We start from the raw sequence: 17,688 nt of genomic DNA, 5'->3' as shown, positions 1-17,688 counted from the left end.
TACCCTTTCTGGTGTAACCAAGGCCCATCTGCCTTATTTGGAGTTGTGCACCTTCAGTTTGTCAACGGCGGAGACTACTCCAGCTCTGCCACTGAAGTACACCTCGGACGGCCTGATGGAGTAAGGAGCGATGGAGGTTTTGTCATTTGTCCGCCCGCCCTATTTAGAGTGGGTGAACAAATGGCAAGTTTTAACTTTAGTTTACCGCCATCCAAAACGTGGCAGTATGTGAAAGTAAAAACATTTCAATGACCCAGATGCCAAGGGAGAAAACTCTCACGGCGAGGGGGTCACTGCTTATTTTTTTATCAAAAATAATTCAAGCTATTGGATTTTCCTTTTAAAAATAAAAAAAGAAATTGAACGTGTGCCTTACGCCTCCTTTAAGTTAACGGAGTTGTCCAGCACACTTTCAATGCATTGCTTGGAACCAGCATGATGGTGCTTCCTGCCAATGTAAACTATGTTCGCTGGGGCAGCAGACATCTCTAAATTTGAACATTGGTTACCTCTCAGGACAACTGAGTAAAATACTCAGTCATCCTGACCTGTAACGACCTTCTAAATCAGGCAATTAGTGCCTTGCTCTAAATAGATGGGTTTACATTCCTTTAACTCTGTGATCACATAGATTCCACTTTGTTTCAGTGTGCTGCATGCCCTTACTTATGACTAGGGCTCCCGGTTTTATGGAACTTATTTAGTCAACATTTCCATCTGTATTTATCCATATTTTTTTTTGCAAATTTTTTCTGTATTTATTTTTTGCTAATTTTTTCTGTATTTATCTATTTTTATTTTGTGTTTTCTGTATAAATGTAGCTGCAATGGGTACTTTTCCACATTTATTTACCCAAAAGATTTCAGCAGTATACAGTGCAAAAGCGTTATCTGAAAACATGTGCATTGTAGAATAGCAAAAATAACTGTAGATCTTCACTTAATTGAGCTTAATTAGGAAATCTACTTTCTTTTTTCATCTCCCCTATCTCTCAATCTGTGCACCTACTGACCTGGCACTCATGATTGACAGTAAAAAAAAAAATCATCCAAATAAGGCCTATTTTCTGTATTTAAAAATAAATACAGACCGAATAATAGTGTTTAATCTGTAAAAACTGAAAACTGGGAGCCCGACTTATGACATATGGAATTAATCTTTTCCCTACTTGAATATCTGTCAAGTGTGCAAAGGAGGTGCATTTCCCCATTAGACTATTGCACCATTAATTGGCAGTCAGTTACTTGTTAAGTATTGGTATTTGATCCTTCAATCGTGTCAGAAATGTAGTTCTTAGGAAACATTGTAGTCAGGCACTAAAATAAAAAAGTAAAACAAATTGGTGGCATCTCTATATATTTGATCATGGTAAATTACAGACATACCTTTTAAATGCTTACTCAAAAATAAATAATACTAGGGGATCAGAAGTTCCCAAAGTCATTAGAAATAAGTAATAGCACAACATCAAGTATGGATAATTCCGTACATAAACATTAATCATTTAATATACTTTTATCACAATTAACTAGGGAGATGAAGAGGCTTCATTGGTTGGTAATTAGCCGGTTGGGGGTTGGTTCAGCTCCCCTTTCAAACTCATGGGTCTTCACCAACCTAAATAATGGCCCTGAAATTAATTTGCTGGTGGCACCATGGGTAGGTTGTAGCTGGGATATTGCGGTAAGAGTGCTTCTCCGCATGGGCTCCAGGCAGCGGGGACTCTGGCCAGTGACAGCTTTTATCTAATTTGCCAGATCACATGTTGACAGGATGCCAACTTATTGTTACTAGTTGTGCTAGTGCAATAACTGCTAATAAAGCTCATGAAGACTACAAATCTCAACACACTGATTTGTTAATGTTTGACCTACCCTTTTTGCAGGGTTATCCCCAAACCTTTTGTTTTCCTCCTTTATTTTTCTGACTTCGTGCTGTTTTTAGGACTCTGAGCACTTTTACCACTGCTGACCAGTGCTAAAGTGCAAGTGCCCCCTGTATAAATTGTATTGGTTATTGGTTTATCCATGACTGGCATATTTGATTTACTAGTAAGTGCACTGTGTGTGCCCAGGGCCTGTAAATTAAATGCTACTAGTGGGCCTGCAGTACTGACTGTGCCACCCACATGAGTAGCCCTGCAAACATAGGTCTCAGACCTGCCACTGCAGAGTCACTGTGCAGTTTTAAACTGCCATTTCTACCTGGCAAGTGCACCCACATGCCCAATCCTTCCCTTTTACTGCATGTAAGTCACCCCTAAGGTAAGCCCAAGGTTGTCCCATGGGTAGGGAGCAGTATATTTAAATGGTAGCACATGGACTGTTGTGTTTTACATGTCCTAATAGTAAAATACTGCTAATTTTGTTTTTAGGTCGAGCCTGGGCAGCGCATGCGCTGCTCTGCGAGGCATGCTGCATTGAAGTAGGAAGCTCCGTCCACTCTCCGCCCACATTTTTCATTGCTTGTGTCATTGTCCACTGTAAACGGTGGCTATTCATTGGTCAAAAGTCTTAGTAGTCCCTCCTTAGTACCGCCTTGTCTCAGTTTGTAACCTCCCATAGCAACACCCCCTGTTATGTGTTGTAGCTCGGTGGGATTTAATTAAAGCCTCCGAGCACTATTTTCCAAAATAGCGTTGTCCTGCCTGCTTTTGCAGACAGGACACACTCTCTCCTAACTCTTTTTTTTTATAGCACGCATTAGCATTGCAACATGTCTCGCACTTCCGAGAGTTTAAGCTATTGGCATTGTAAAAGACAATGCCTTTTATTTATCTGTTATAAAAAACAACACATAAATAAAAGGCATTGTCACTTACAATGCCAATAGCTCAAACTATCATAAATGCGAGACCTATTGCATTGCAATTGCTTGTTTACTATTGCAAGGCCTAATTCTTCCATAGGGTAACATGGAGATTGCCTTGAAATAAAGTTTAAGTGTCATTTCCCATTGGGAACAGATAGAGATTTGGAGTTTCAGGGTCTCTGAACTCACAATTAAAAAATGCATCTTTTGGTGATGTTAGTTTTTAAATTGCGTGTTTGAAAATGTCACTTTTAGAAAGTCTGCACTTTCTTTCTTAACAATTCTGTGCCTCTGCCTGTTTGTAGAATCAACAACTGGGTTAGGGTGACAGTTGGGCTCTTGTGCATCCACTCTACATAGTCACACAAAGGGAGCAGAGGTCTGCCTTGCATATCCATATGGGTCATCTCCAGGCTGATCGGCCCTCCTGAGCTAGAGTGGTGGAACGAGTGGTCACGGACACCTGATTAGGGATGTGCCTGTCCTCACACAAAGTGGTCTTCACCCCCCTGTAGTGTGTCTGGAGCCTTGTCAGGGAAAGGCAGGGTCTTGTGCCTTACAAAGACTTTTATTTGAAGTTTGCCTACTTCAAAGGCAGAAAGGGGTTTAAGTATTGAACCTCTTACACTCTCAAGTCAGAACACTTCTGGACTAAGGCCATTCTGCTAGGAAGAAGAGCTGGATGCTGTAGGAGGTAACTGCAACTCTGCCTGTTGCTTTGTTGTGCACAAAAGAAGAACTAGACATACTGTTGTACTAACTTTGAGGTAATTTAACATCCCTATCACTGTGTATCCAGACTAGTGTTTACATATTTCAAACAGTGCATTATGCAAGTTGTTGGCTTCATTAGCAGTTATTTGACTATCACACCTGATAAACTTCATGTAAGATCCTGCCAACATGGCAAGATCTGACAAGCCTTTTAAGGAACATGGGATGGCATTTGCCAAGAAGTTCTACTTGCCAGCTTCTGGCACAATATTTTGTGTGTTAGATCATAGTACAAATTTCTGAGAAATTAATTAACATTGTCAAGTGTTGAAGCCTACTAGTCCATCGAAGTTCAGGCCATCTCTTTTTCTACAGGGCAAATAGAACTGCTTTTGGGAGTACTTTTCTGACACTTTTCTGATTGTGCTATTTTGTTTATTTCACAGTAAAGCAACAGTCTTGAAGGCCATTACCTCTCCCGAAACAGTATTTGCAAACGTTTCAATTCAGCTGTGGTTCTATATTTCAAAACTGGATAGTATTTAAAATGCACAAACTGAACAAAAAATATTTAAACTAGGAATGTATAATTTTCTTGAGTGGCAGAGGAGGGTGCTTTTCCATCCAGGGTACTGATGAAAAATATGTCTTAGTCACTATTAAATCTGTTTTACGTTTTTGGGAGCTTGTGTCTGCACTGCATAGGGACCAGAGAACTGTTTCACCTCCATCGGAAAAGTATTAAAATGGTTTTCTAGAATTCTGCTGGGATAGCAAGTGACTCCCTATAACCTTATACCTCCTTGATAATCCTTCTATGCTTTAAAGACTGAGGGATTCCTTGGCAAGAGAAAGGGAGAGAGAGACTGGAAATCCCTAGTTGGCTCGCCATTGCAGGAAGGACTGCCACTTCTGCGGGACACATTTTAGTTTGGGAGTTGTATATAGCTCTAGCATTGTCTTGATGTTACTTCAAAACTAAACTAGCAAGATATTTCTAGTCAGGCACTAACCACATCAACCAGAAGTCAGTCAGAAAACGCCTTGGTCATTTACATGGATAAGTCAACATTGAGGGTTGGTAAAGCAACTTTTTATTCGTAGAGGGAAAGCTCATTAGCTGAATGCCAATTATTGTTAAGATGGCATGGTCCTCCAAATCGGTCTTTAAAAAAAAAAATGCCATTGTAAGTTTATATTGTGAAAACAGATTAGAGCTTATTCTACCTGAATCAAAAGTTTAATGGTTGTTTCTTGTTCATACAACCCATTTCGATGGAGAACGTGCTCATTATACTTTATGATCATACAATGCTTTGGCAACATATTTGTCAAAATGTGTCACAAAATCCAATACAGTATCCCGTGGTCACCTTCCAGATGAAAATGTTTGAACCATTTGGTAAACCTGCTCTTTGAGTAGCGTGTCAGAGTTCTACAAACCCTATAAATTTAGTGAGGTGATGTTGCGGGCCAACACCCGCTCGCTTAAAACTGTTCCAGCACCACTGTTTATAAATGTGCATTGCTTATAACTTTCTTCCTTTAACAGTGAAAATATTTTCATTGTGGAGAAACCCCTTCACGTACTTCCTTGACGATTTTGGGTGTAATCTCAATTTAATATTGCTTTAGTCCCATCCTTGAAAACGTATCCAGGGCCAGAATATGCTTTGCCCAGGTTTGTGAATACTCACAATCTCACCTTTTCAAGATCTTCAAGCCAAGAAATGGCCCTCCCCGCCTCAAGCAGCAGATCCACTCCACCTGTTATTACACCATACTAGTGTAATGTTATGTCGAAGTAAATTAATACACTGTAACTTCACATTTTGTACTCTGCAAGTGTGATTTTGTCTCGTAAATCACGACATTTGCACAACTAATATCAACTTAGTTTAAGTTAAGAAGAAAACAAAAACTTGTGAAGTTCCATTAAGGAGGGCATTTTTTTGGGTGGGGAATAACCTCTATATATTGCAGTGTGTACCGTGGACATCCCTCATAATATGGCAGTGCGTAAGACATCTCAGTGCAGTGCTATTTCATTTCTTAAAATTATCTTAAAGTGCCACAGCATTGCAAAGAAAAATGTCCTGTTGTTTAATTTAGTAAATGGAAAAATTAACAGTTTTTAGGGAGACAAATTCAACATCATTCAGGTGCGTAGGAAAGCGGGAGACGTGAAATATAAGGGTCTCTGGCCTGCAAATGGCGGAATCACCACAAGATATTAATCTGCTGAACGTAAAGGTTGTTGAGAAAAGTTGCGAAAAGTAACAAGGGATTCTCAGAGAAAAGAGGCGTCAGAAGGGCATACAATGATTGATGCACATTGCGTTGCTTCCTGGGACATGCAGGATCAATTTAAGAATATATTCAAGTAAAGCAGGAGGGGTAACAGTATGACATGCACAAACTCCACAGAAAACACAAACCACCGTCCTTTATATCAGATGGAGACTAGCACATTATGTTCTTTTAGAAAGCCCAAACTAGGGTGCATTCCCATAGTCAATTCTTCGGCCAATCTTGACTGATACAAATAGTCCTAAAAGAAAGAGTGAGTTACAGCAGAATAGTTTTGGGCCCTGTGAAATGCTAAAACCATAGGAGTGCAATCTTATGAACTGGGCATTCAGAAAGCTTTTCACTGATCAAAAAAAATCAAGGTTTCTACCAAAAGTGACCTGATCCGCAGTGGACCATTATAGGCACCTCCATCTTATCTGAACCAAGCTAAGTTGCTCTTCAAGATTCAAAATACAAAGCAGTCACACCAACATATCCGATGAGACAGAGAAACATCTGGTTATTATCAGTGTATATATAGATGTGAAAGGCCACAGGACTAGCAAGTGGATCAACACTGGGGTTAAAAAATGGACCATGATGAGTCCTCTGGAACCCCACGTGAACAACGTTGAACAGGAGCCACATGTTGGAGTAAGAAGCAACCTGAACAATCAAAAAAGTTAACACCAAATGATAACTTTTCCCTCAAATCAGAAGTCTTAGAGTTAAGAAAGATGGAATAGTTAATGTTAAATGCTGATACAGGGGGCGATAAGTATGAGGATTCTGACATTGTCGATATTAGAAACCTAATGCAGGTGCAGGTCTTCAAGAACAGGCAGAACACATTCCATTCAGCTATTATGTAGAAAACCTACCATAAAGTTCTCAAGGGGGGATGAAGGTCAAATGATCACAATGCTGAACAGCAGTAACTTCTTCTAATATTTATCATTAGCTGGAAGTAGTTTCTACTTATCATATGGATACTCTGAAACACTGCGCAAGCAACTGTTCATGCAGTGCTTGAATATGTTGGATTGCCCTCCATGGATTGTGACCGAGAAGTACAACCTAAATGAGAGTTCGGAGCTAAAGTACTAGCGAAAAATATGCAAATCATGGCCTTTGGAGGGTATATTTCATGAAGAGACAAAGGCCTCTCATTCATCAGGTTCAGATCCTGGTTCTCTGTTTGATTTACTCAGATAAAAGGGGTGCCAAAAGAGAATTAATGCAAGCTGCAATGGCCACTTTAAGATCCTGATTCCTAGGCTGTTGGGAGACAAAGGATTTAAGTTTTCTGAGGTCAGAAGCTCTCAAACGTACTTGGGAGAACAGTGGTCATGTTTTTGAAGATTGCCTTGCTGAACATTATGGAGGCTCTTGATGTCAGTAGATACACCGTAACTTTCTCAGCTTGGGTTTGGTGCTGGTTGTGGTGTACCAAAGATGTACCAAAATTGATAAATGAATTTTAGAAATGGAACATGTGTAAAATCCTTTAAGCTCTGATTTATGAAGCCTATAGCTTCCCTTGCAAACAAAGAAGATATTTTGACTATGGATGAATTGTGCAGACCTACTCTGACCTACATTATTTCTATCGTCCTTATTGTATGTTGGAACACCATTCACATGGATGTGCGTGCAAGAAGATATACCTTTGTAGTAGGTCGCTTCTAAGGGGTCGATTACGATCTTGTTAGGAAGGGCTCTGAATCTGATTCGGGCTCGCTGAATCAGATTCAGAACCCTTGTTTCCGACTGAATCGTACCCTGTTCCAAATAAGATGCCCGGAAACCATAGGGCTGTCTGAATCGGTTCTGAAAGGCATTCGGACAGGCCAAGCCTTTCGGAGCCAAATCGTACAGTTCCATGGACTCTGCTTCCGTGCGAGCGATTATGATGACTGATTCGGACAGCCGTTCCGAATCGGTTTGCCTGGACCCAAATTGCTGTTGGAATCGGACTTTTGGGGCCTGTAGCAGGCCCCCTTCACCCAGAGCCCTCCAAATCGGGCCCTTCTCCCCAACCATGCACAGTGTAGCAGGCACCATGGGGTGCCCACCACAGGGTGCATGCTTTCCCCCAGCCACCCCTTTCTTCAATGGGAGCCTGTGTTCTCGTTCAGAACACAGACTCCCATTGAAGTAAATGGGAGTCTGACCAAATCGTATCTGGATGCGTCCAAATCGCTAGGTTGGACTCCCCTGATTGGAGTCGTTCGGAAACTATTCCGTCGGAATGCTTTCTGAACAGGATCGTAATCGGCCCCTTAGTATTACTAATGGAGGTAACAGATCACAATGTTGTAAAGTGTTGTTCTGTTATTGTTGTATTTTTAATATGTATACTATAAAAGCCAATTAAAAAAAATGTTTACGGTATCAGAGTGAGAGAATTAAACAACATCTCTAAGTGTGCACTCCCTTAGGAAACCATGTTCCTGTGCTGCTTGGAGACTAGAGGTCAAAAATTATCCTGAGATTGGAGCTGCTTTTCCAGAGGGCCCGAGGGTTCCAGGGAGGCTTTTTCCCACACCCAACAATAATTTAGTCATAGGATTCCCATTCTGTTACGAACGCCCATTTCGCAAGCTTCAGATCCTGTGTTCATGTTAAGTCTCAACCAGCTCACTGTTTGAGCCACACTGGAGTTATATTTCTCCAGCCATTCCAGTGTTTCTTTGGAGCTGTATCAGGTACATTCATGTTCCTGCCGTCCGTAATTGCATTCTGTAATATTATTTCACTTACTGTTAACACTGCTGTCTTGAATTTAAGACTATGGCCTCTCTATTACTCGGACTGTTTCTATCACCCTTGTAGGGACTTTGACATTTGTAGAGGGCGTAGCTATAATGTTTGCTGGCTCTGACGTTGAGTCTATTAAGATGTTCAGTTTACAAGAAAAGGCGAGGCAGTAATGCAGCAATGATTGTCTTTGGCTGGGGAAGGAGCATGTTGCAGATTGAACTTTAACAAGGCCTCACCGCGAATGAGCCATGGCCTACCAGTTCGTAGGACATGTTCCTCCATGCCCCCGTTCTGCATCTCCCCTTTGGGATACAGCTGCTGTCATTGTTTTCAGGATCTGTAGATCACCTACCATGTCTCTTCTTCAGTTTCTTTCCTAGTGTCCGAGAGACTGGTGCAATGCCTCCCATTCTTGAAGCTGCCCAGGTGTTATGTGGCTCACAAGGCTGCAGATATGTAAGCCAGTGGCAAGTCATGAAAGGCCACAATGCATGGATTATGTGGCTGTCCATGCCCCGCCTGGCGCTTCCTCCTATTTTTCCCATAAAGTAACTATAAGTCGCGGCCTCACCATGCACTGCTAATTACCTCCCATATTGCATCACTTGTGGCATGGTCTATGACATCACTGCAACATCTGAAATAACATAGTTTATGAAAACAGTGTGCATGGCGGGGTGCAAGTTTCTTTAGGGAACAAGAAGTTAGTTACTTGCGATAACAGGTGAATTTCAGTGTTTTTTTAGTTTAAAATTGTATGTTTTACCTGACATTTTCACCTTAGATAGAAGTTCCCACATTTCCTGACATCATTTCTACCCATTTCTAAATCAAGGATCATGTTTTTATCAAGCAATTATTTCTTTAAAACCAAGATGGTGGGATCAACTGCAAGAGAAATCTGAGTAACTATGCTAATGTGGGCATTATGAATGCTGGACGGTTAGTGGCTGTTGAGGACCAGGACCAGATTCCCTACAAAACTTTGCAAATAGATTCGTCGTTTAAGAAGGAGTTATTTTTGTTACTTAGAATAGACGTCCAGTGTGTTTTTTCCTTATAGAAATTTTTTTTCACGCCTAAACTACATACCAGACTATACAAACTACTGTACACTTAACTTACTGTGAGTATCCTGGTTCTTCCTTGGAACTGCCAGTACCAGATAGTTTTAAAAACATTGACACAACCCTCATGACGCCAACACACCTTAGACTGCATCAGCCCATTTCACCTTTATCTAACAAAAATGAACACATTCGAAAGGCCACTGCACTTTGCCAACTAAATAATATCTGACATTATACCACAACCCTGCCAAATACAAAGCACACTTAATATGATAAGTTGGGCAATGGGCAACAGTCACCCTTGTGTAATGTGTAACCAAATGGTTTAGCCTAGTGGTTCACAAACTTATTTTGACCTGCGGCTCCCTTAACCTATTGGCCGTGGCTCCCAATTATGTTGCCATTTTCTGGAGGGTGGTCGGGAGATGAGCCCGGCCTCGGGAGTACTTCTATTTTTCTCCTTGAAAATAATTGGGATGAAGGTATTATAATCATAGATGTCACAATACAAAAATATAACCGTTGCTTATTACAAAAACTTTAATAATTGGCTTAGTCAGAAACAATACAATATTATTTGCCAAAAATATTTCCATGATTTAACAACCTTTAACACATGTAAGATTAACCACACAACAAAAGAAAAAAAAATCTGTAGAAAATATATGTTTAATTAACAGCAAAAAAACAATCTGAATTTAAATAAAGTAGAAAAAGGCCTAAATGTATTGAAATAAATCCTAGATAGATGGATGTGCTTGTTTTCCTTACATAGCTCATCAATTCTTGGTGATATTTTTAGATTGCAACACACATTTCTTCAATAAGGTTAATTTTGACAGACTATCACTGCAACTGCTGAGAAACCAACTTCACAAAAGTAAGAAGTAGCAAACGGGATCAAAACACGCAGGGCTCTTGTGCTTCTCACTGGGTATTCATCTTGAGTTTGACACCAAAACTCAAGCAGTGGCTGCGACTGTAATCTTACTTTCAGTGTTGAGTCATTTGAAATGTCAATGAGCTGTTCTGCGTCCTCATTGGTGAAATGCTGAGTTATCTCAGCATTGAAGGGGCCCACTTCATCCTTTAGGAAATAGTTGTCAAGGTAAAGATGCAGTTGTGACAAATAAAGAACAAAACTGTCCTTAGCTACTCCTTTAACGCCATCTCATTGTCTTGCAGAAACTGGTCCAATGAAGGAAAACATTTACGGTCACCTTTGCTTGCACTACTTTTCTAAAGGATCACTTTCTTCTTAAAGCCTGAAACTTTATCTGAGGGGCTGCAATATGTTTGTATTATTGCCTTGCAAGGACTTGTTTGTGAATTCAGTTTTTCACAATCACGAGAAAGAAAAGCCACACCAATATATTTGTCAGCAATGTTCATCATTGTGTGGATAGGAGTAGATTGTATTCCTCAACTCCTATACTCCAAGTAGGAAGTTACCGAGAGACAGCCTTAGAGAACAGTAGAACAAGACAAGAGGCATCAGTGTTCGGCACCCATGTCGTCACCCAGCTTAGCAAAAAATTGGCTTGTTGTAATGTTACTTACCCCTTTGACTATTTTCAAAATATCATTCAGTTCTTCACTGAGGTTCCCTTCAGCCAGTGCTTCTATGTATACTTTTCCCTTTATCTCTCAATATTTTAACATGTTTTTGCAGCCATAAAACCCGTCATACAACTCATTGACAGCCTTTCAGATTCACCTGTCAGTTCCAAGACTCCTTCTGGCCTTTTAAAGATGAAGAGGTATTTCATTACTATGGTGTACAATTCGCCAGAGTCTACCACTAGGGAAATGTTTTCCCCCCACAACACTGAACATGGTGTTAAGATGTTTCGTCCTGCCAAGTACATTGAGATCACTTTTGTCTGGATGCATGCTCTTTCCATAACAAACATCCTCTACAATCAAGACTTTGTGTCCCTTTTCAGTCGGATCTTGATCACACTTGTCCTCTGCCTTCTGCTCTGAATACTCTTGCAAAGCCTTCCTTCTATCCATATAAGCAACATTCTTTGCAAACTACGTAAAAAGATGTGTTCTCTACAGTGTTCATATCGATACACAACTTAAAGGAAGTGTTTAACTTCACGGTTATTTTTATTATTAGTGGGCAAAGAATGTCTTCTTCTTATAATGTTGACATCTTGCGGAGTGTCTATTACTTGAGGAATGGAGTCATTGCTTTTTAATTCTTAACACTGCATCTCATGCAACATATCTCAGAATCTTCAATTACCTTAGCAATGGTGACTGCTTCTTGCAGCAAAGGATTGCTCGCAACCTCTAGCCTTCCTTGAATTGTTTTGCTGTGGCGTTTGAATATGAGCTGATCTTTTATTAATTCTTCCGCCATAATGTCAACCTTGCTTCTAAAAGCAAGTTCATACAACCTGGCAAAACACAGCTGACTCAGACATCTTTAGGGTATTTGTAGAACTTATGATTTTGTAAATCTGGTCTAAAGGCGGAGTTTGGCTTCTTTATGTAGATCTTGGATGTCGTTTCCCTTTTTGTGACATGCTGGTGGGAGATGTTTGCAATGTGCTGTCCTTTTCCTTTGGAGCTGAGCTTTTTACTGATGGATGAAACATTAGTTCCATCCATAGCTTGTAGGTAATTTTCAAAAGTTTTTATACTGTCCTCTCATTTAGTGGGAGGAATTCCTGGATCAACTAAGAAACTTGGTGGAGTACTGATGGATTGATCCATACTCATGCTGTGTTATTGTAAGTGTGAGTAAAACCAAGTTTCAGGTAGAAAAGTAGGTTGAAGTTGCTTTTTTGGGATAGCACCTTGTATGTGGCACTAGATGGAGAGTTTGCGCTTTGTAGTGAATTTGTTTCTAAATTAGTCTTAAATTTTGGAAATAGTAGGTGGTACTGTTTCAGCTAAGAGGAACGTGGAGTTAGCTGCTTGTGGTAGATGCTCGACATTGCAGGTACTTATTAAAAGTGATACTATTTAAGCATGAACCATTAGTGAACTAAGAAACAAGACAATGGTCATATAAACCCTGAACTTGGCCCAGATTATTCTCGAGCAACATTCTAGTTCTATTACATGAAACACATAGGTTATTGTACATCTGGTATTCGGAACTCACATATTTGAATGTGATAATGAAGAAAAAGTGTTTTCTTGACCAAGATCACACAATTTAAGTGGAGATGCCATGATTTATGCAGGTTTTCTGGTGCCACCTTGTAGAAATCAGCCAGTGAATGAATACATATTTGTCTTTCCTTATGTTAAGTCTTTGTTTTAACCTCTGTGTATTTTTCTGCAGTTTTTATTTAGCACCAACTTCGATCACTTTACATGAGTACCAGATTAAGTGTTTTGCCCGGAATCACACGATGTTGAGTTGACGCAGAAACCTGGTTCCTCAGTCCCAAAATCAGCAGCTCTCGCCGTAGGGGCACATCCTGGGTAGAGAGAGGGAGTCAACCAAAATCCACATGGGCTCGAGGTTCCAACAGGACTTCGAGGTGAGCCAGAGCCCGGCTTCAAGCTCGAGCTGTCAGTGGCTCGCCCACCTCTTTTTGAAGGTGTTAGATATATGTTTATTGTCAGTCTTTTCAAGCAATGGCTTGTGGAGACCTCACTGTGAAGGAGAGCAGATAAAAAGCAGTTAATTAACGAGCGATAACACCACGATGACTGTTGTGTTAATCATGTTATTCTATAAGAAAAATAATTTGGAGGAGAACAATGGTGGAGGGAACACTTCCTAGGAAATAACAAAGGCAGTCTCACAATTGAGTAAACATTGGTAGATAGGAAAAGTGCCAGTCAAAACAAACAAACTTGCAGTAGAGCTAGTACTGACAAACAACCTGTAGCCAAGTTTAAGTTAATTATTTGGAGATCCTCATAAGCTCCAGCTTTGTTATTGGCTTAATGAGGCAGCAGTTCACACAGGGCAAAAGTAGCAGCAAAGCAAACAAGCTGATCCTACTATAAATAGTTGCTTGAGAGCATTGTCTTGAGGGCTGTTTGCCTGGGGATGTTCCTGGCCAGCTCCTTGCTAAAAGTTGCCATTAATAAAAGAGGCAGAATCCTTTTCCTGGTGCGAAGAAGTAGTTTATTGAGCAACAACCCAGTGACACTATAAGGCAAGACATCACAGGTGCAACTAGCAAATACAATTCCAAGGTAAACAAGTGTGGAATCCACTAACACAGACAATTGGAATTCCATTACATACAAAGTACTGCAGAGTTAGACAGTGTATCACTACTGCCAAAGAACAAAAATCACGTGGTTGACTAATGCTATCAATGTATACGCTGGTTGCTTCCCAATTCTAGAATCGATATTACACTCTAGTAATGTATTTCAGACTGCAACCATTATTACCTGCCATATTGTGGATGGCTTTTTGATTGATCTTGAAGACGGTATTCCCTGTCCCCACTTACCTGCATTAACTTTGGTAGTCCTGTCTGGGGTGGGACTTTGTCACCCAGGAGGTGCCGGACTACAACAACCTACTTTTGTTTTTTTTGTCGGAGTTTTATATAGCGTGAACTTGACCTGAAGGTATCGGTGCGCTTTACATGAGCACCAGTTGTATTATAGAGGGACACATTCATTTTGTTAGGCACGGCACTATTAAGTGATTTGCCCAGAATCACAGGATGTTGAGCGTCCCTTGCATAGACTCGAACCTGGTTCCCCAGCTTCGAGGTCGACCGTTCTAACTGTTAGACTACACTTGCATGGCAGGTTTTCTCTGCCAGCACTTACCCACACTAACGTTCGTGGTCCTGGCTGGGGTGGGACTATGTCCCTCAGTTTTCCTCACCCCCAGGAGGGGCTGCACAACAACAATGCGCTTCATGAGTGCCAGCACCTTCCCGCATCGCGGGACGCATCCGTGCATGCGCCTCGGCCAAGACGGACCAGTCTTAGCTCGTCATAGACCGGAAGGGGCCAGGCTAGGCCACCTCTCTTGGCTCCAGTGGAACAAAGGTATTGCTTCACCATTGGAGACTACCGCTTTAACCTGGTCTTTGGGAGTTTTAGTAGTGTGCGATATAACACATATATTTGCCTCCAATTTTTGTGTTATTGGGCTACATCTCCTAATCTTATGATGGTCGAAAAGAAATTCGCTGGGGAAGGGAGGGGGACTCCATCCCAACGTCGGCAGCAAAGTATACCTCCGTAGATCGCATATTGGTAAGAGCAATAGGGGTTGTGAGCACAGAAATTGTTCTTTCTAAGAAAAGGTTGTCAATGAACTTAGACTCTTTCTCCCAGGATATGCGCTCCACACTGGCTGTTCCTTTAGTAATTAGATCAGATGTTTGCCCTGCCCTAGCCTCTATTTCTACCTCCTCTCCAAATGCTCCTTTAGAGGTCTTCGGCAGAGCACTTGCTGCGGCAGGTGATAACGGCAGTTCTTGCCTTAGCCTGTAATCTATGTCCAACACAAAAACAAGAGGGCAACTTGTACAAGCCGACTGGTAAGGTAGTACCTAACACCCAACCCTACACAGACTAAACTGCCGCCTTAGATGCTTACTCAGTGTAAAGATCCTCCCATTTCTCACTTATCTGCTGATGGGAGTGGGAGGTTCCTATTCCCTAGCCCACAATGCACAGATTGTTTTATAGAGGGCTGCCTTGAGAAATGTAAGCATATATCAAAATCGAAACTCGCCCCCTTATTATTAGTCAGACTTGATTTGGTTGAATCCCAATTAGAGGCCCTAAAAATCTTTGCCTCTCTTGTTAAAGAGTCACCTCAGCTGCAGCAGCCTCAGGCAAACAATGTACCTTCAATTGTATCCCAACAGCATCATATGCCCAAACTTTATATAACTAGATTACTGAGGACAATTTGGTGGGGCAAGTTTCCAATCTCACGAGGGTAAAAACGACAGAAGATCTTGTTAGGAACAATCCACGTGGCCATCCATGTAGACCACATACCAGTTACCCCATTTAACTATCCTCAAGGCTGTCCCCGTGCTATCTCCTAATTCTATCGAAGATTAAATGGCCTTGGGAAACAAATTATGTTTTGCCTAAAGCTAATTCAGGTTGGACACAGGACTTAGCACAAGAAGTTGTGTTGGCGATGAGAACCCCACCCTAAAGACACTCCTGGGGATTGCGTGGTAATTAACTTAGAGCCCTCTCCTCACTGAGTTCCTACTGAAGCACCTGGCCATCCGGACTCATCAACAAGCAAAATCAAGGCACTCCCCCTATGGTACTTCTATAGGCCAATTAGTCCTCCTAGGTTTGCAAACTCAGCAGTCTTTGTAACTGCCATTCCTGGTCAGCTGTTTTTTCAATGTCCCCACTACAAACACCTTCAAAGCCATGTCACTCTTGGAAGGCCAAGATTGAGGGCGTTTGGACATTGCAAGCAGTACCCCTGGAAAGTACCTGCAATATGAAGGCCAACAGGATATATTGCACCTTCCCTAGCTGTACTTCCAAGTCCAAATATTACCAAGGCAACAAGTAGAACATCTAATGATTTGAACTTAACTTTGTGCCCATGCCATAGCCACATAGAATCAGAGAATATATCCCTCAAGCGACCTGAGACCAACATCTCGCAGACCCCTAATATACTTTTATGGAACATTGAAGGCTGAAGCCCAAATTGTTGGACCTTGATTGGTTGGTGTACATTGAACAATATGATTTGTGTGTGTTCCAAGAAACGTGGCTAACTCATTCATCATTCAAATCTGGCTACACAACTTTCTATGCTAATGCCATTCCTTCTGTATGTGCTAGGGCTTCGTGGGGTCTTATCAACTGGGCCAAAACAGAGCTACGTTTATGTATAGAGGCTTCGAGCATTGATTCCCCCGACATTTAAGGGATAGAAATTCACATGCCAGAGGGGCACAGTCTGTACCTTTCTAATGTTCATCTTAGGCCAAGGTCCAGGAACATGGAATCCCCAACTCTAACCATTTTGCAACTTTACATTAGTACTATTAAAATCAAGAGCATGATGGCTCTTGGAGGGATCTAAACATCACCTATGAGCCCATATACAGCTTTTATTTGGTTACGGAGGAGAAAGATGAGAGTTGGGGTATACCCTCCCTTAGTACCAAATCCTATGTTACGTGCACAGTGCTAGACTCGCAGGTTGCCTCTTTGCAGTGGCAAATGGTTTGCGGACATGCAATGGCTGATCTAATTCTGACAAAAAATGTCTGCCTACCTTTAAGAGAGGTTCATCCAGAAATGAAAAATGATTACTTTCTGATTGAGGTCACTATGTTGGATTAAATGGTTGACTTCAGATCAGATAATGGGGAAGATAGTGACCAGTCCCCATTACATGCAAAGCTCTCAGAATCGGTCCCTGAAGTTCCAACCATAATGTCACTCTTGGGTAACGATCACAGGTTTATCAAATGGCCGTTGATATTGGGAAATACAGAGACCCCAACTGAAATTTATAAATCATTCTTTATGGTCTTGACTCCCTCTATTCATCTTCCTCCCATTGATATCCCCATAGTTGACATACATAATAAACTGGATGGCATCTTAAAAAATAATTTAACTAAAGCTCCTTTTAGGAAACCATTTGCATCTAGAGTAAAAAGCAGTCATACCAATCCTTGGAAGACAAGGGACTGTAGCAGGGCTAAAAAAAAGTCCAAGAAAAAACACTGAAATCTAAATCTCCATTTGAGGTATGTTTCCAGTATAAGAAAGCACTAATGTTAGCCCAGCGTAATTGGGATGATTCCAACTGGAGCGTTTTAGTGGAGGTAGCAAGGTCAGAATACAACAAGACCTTTTGGAAAATCATAGCTCACTGTAATAACACATCTAAATCAGAGATAGAATGCTACCTGAATCCGGGTGTTTGGGTGGAACATTTTACCAAGTGGTATGAAAATATCTCTGATGACCATTCTACACCCTCTAACTCCCTATTGGAGATCATTCCATCAGATCCCTACTTTACCCTTGAGGAGACAAAGTCAGCCGTAGAAGCTGTTAAACTGGGCAAGGCCCCTGGGCCCG

At 41.2% G+C, this 17,688-nt stretch overlaps 1 protein-coding gene and 1 long non-coding RNA gene across 5 annotated transcripts in view; one reads left to right on the top strand and one right to left on the bottom strand.

Moving 5' to 3' along the window:
- Positions 1 to 17,688, top strand: part of CRYBG1 (crystallin beta-gamma domain containing 1) — a 901,344-nt gene that overhangs the window by 500,393 nt on the left and 383,263 nt on the right. The window lies entirely within an intron of this gene.
- LOC146817775 (uncharacterized) overlaps positions 10,168 to 17,688 on the bottom strand; it is a 113,069-nt gene continuing 105,548 nt past the window's right edge. Inside the window, exon 2 of the long non-coding RNA XR_014963020.1 lies at positions 10,168 to 13,273. This is a non-coding gene — a long non-coding RNA (uncharacterized LOC146817775). The remainder of the gene's footprint in view (positions 13,274 to 17,688) is intronic.

The sequence above is a fragment of the Triturus cristatus genome, chromosome 6 (assembly GCF_964204655.1).
Source record: "Triturus cristatus chromosome 6, aTriCri1.1, whole genome shotgun sequence".
NCBI classification, from domain to species: Eukaryota; Metazoa; Chordata; class Amphibia; order Caudata; family Salamandridae; genus Triturus; species Triturus cristatus.
This window is presented reverse-complemented; position numbering and strand designations above follow the sequence as displayed.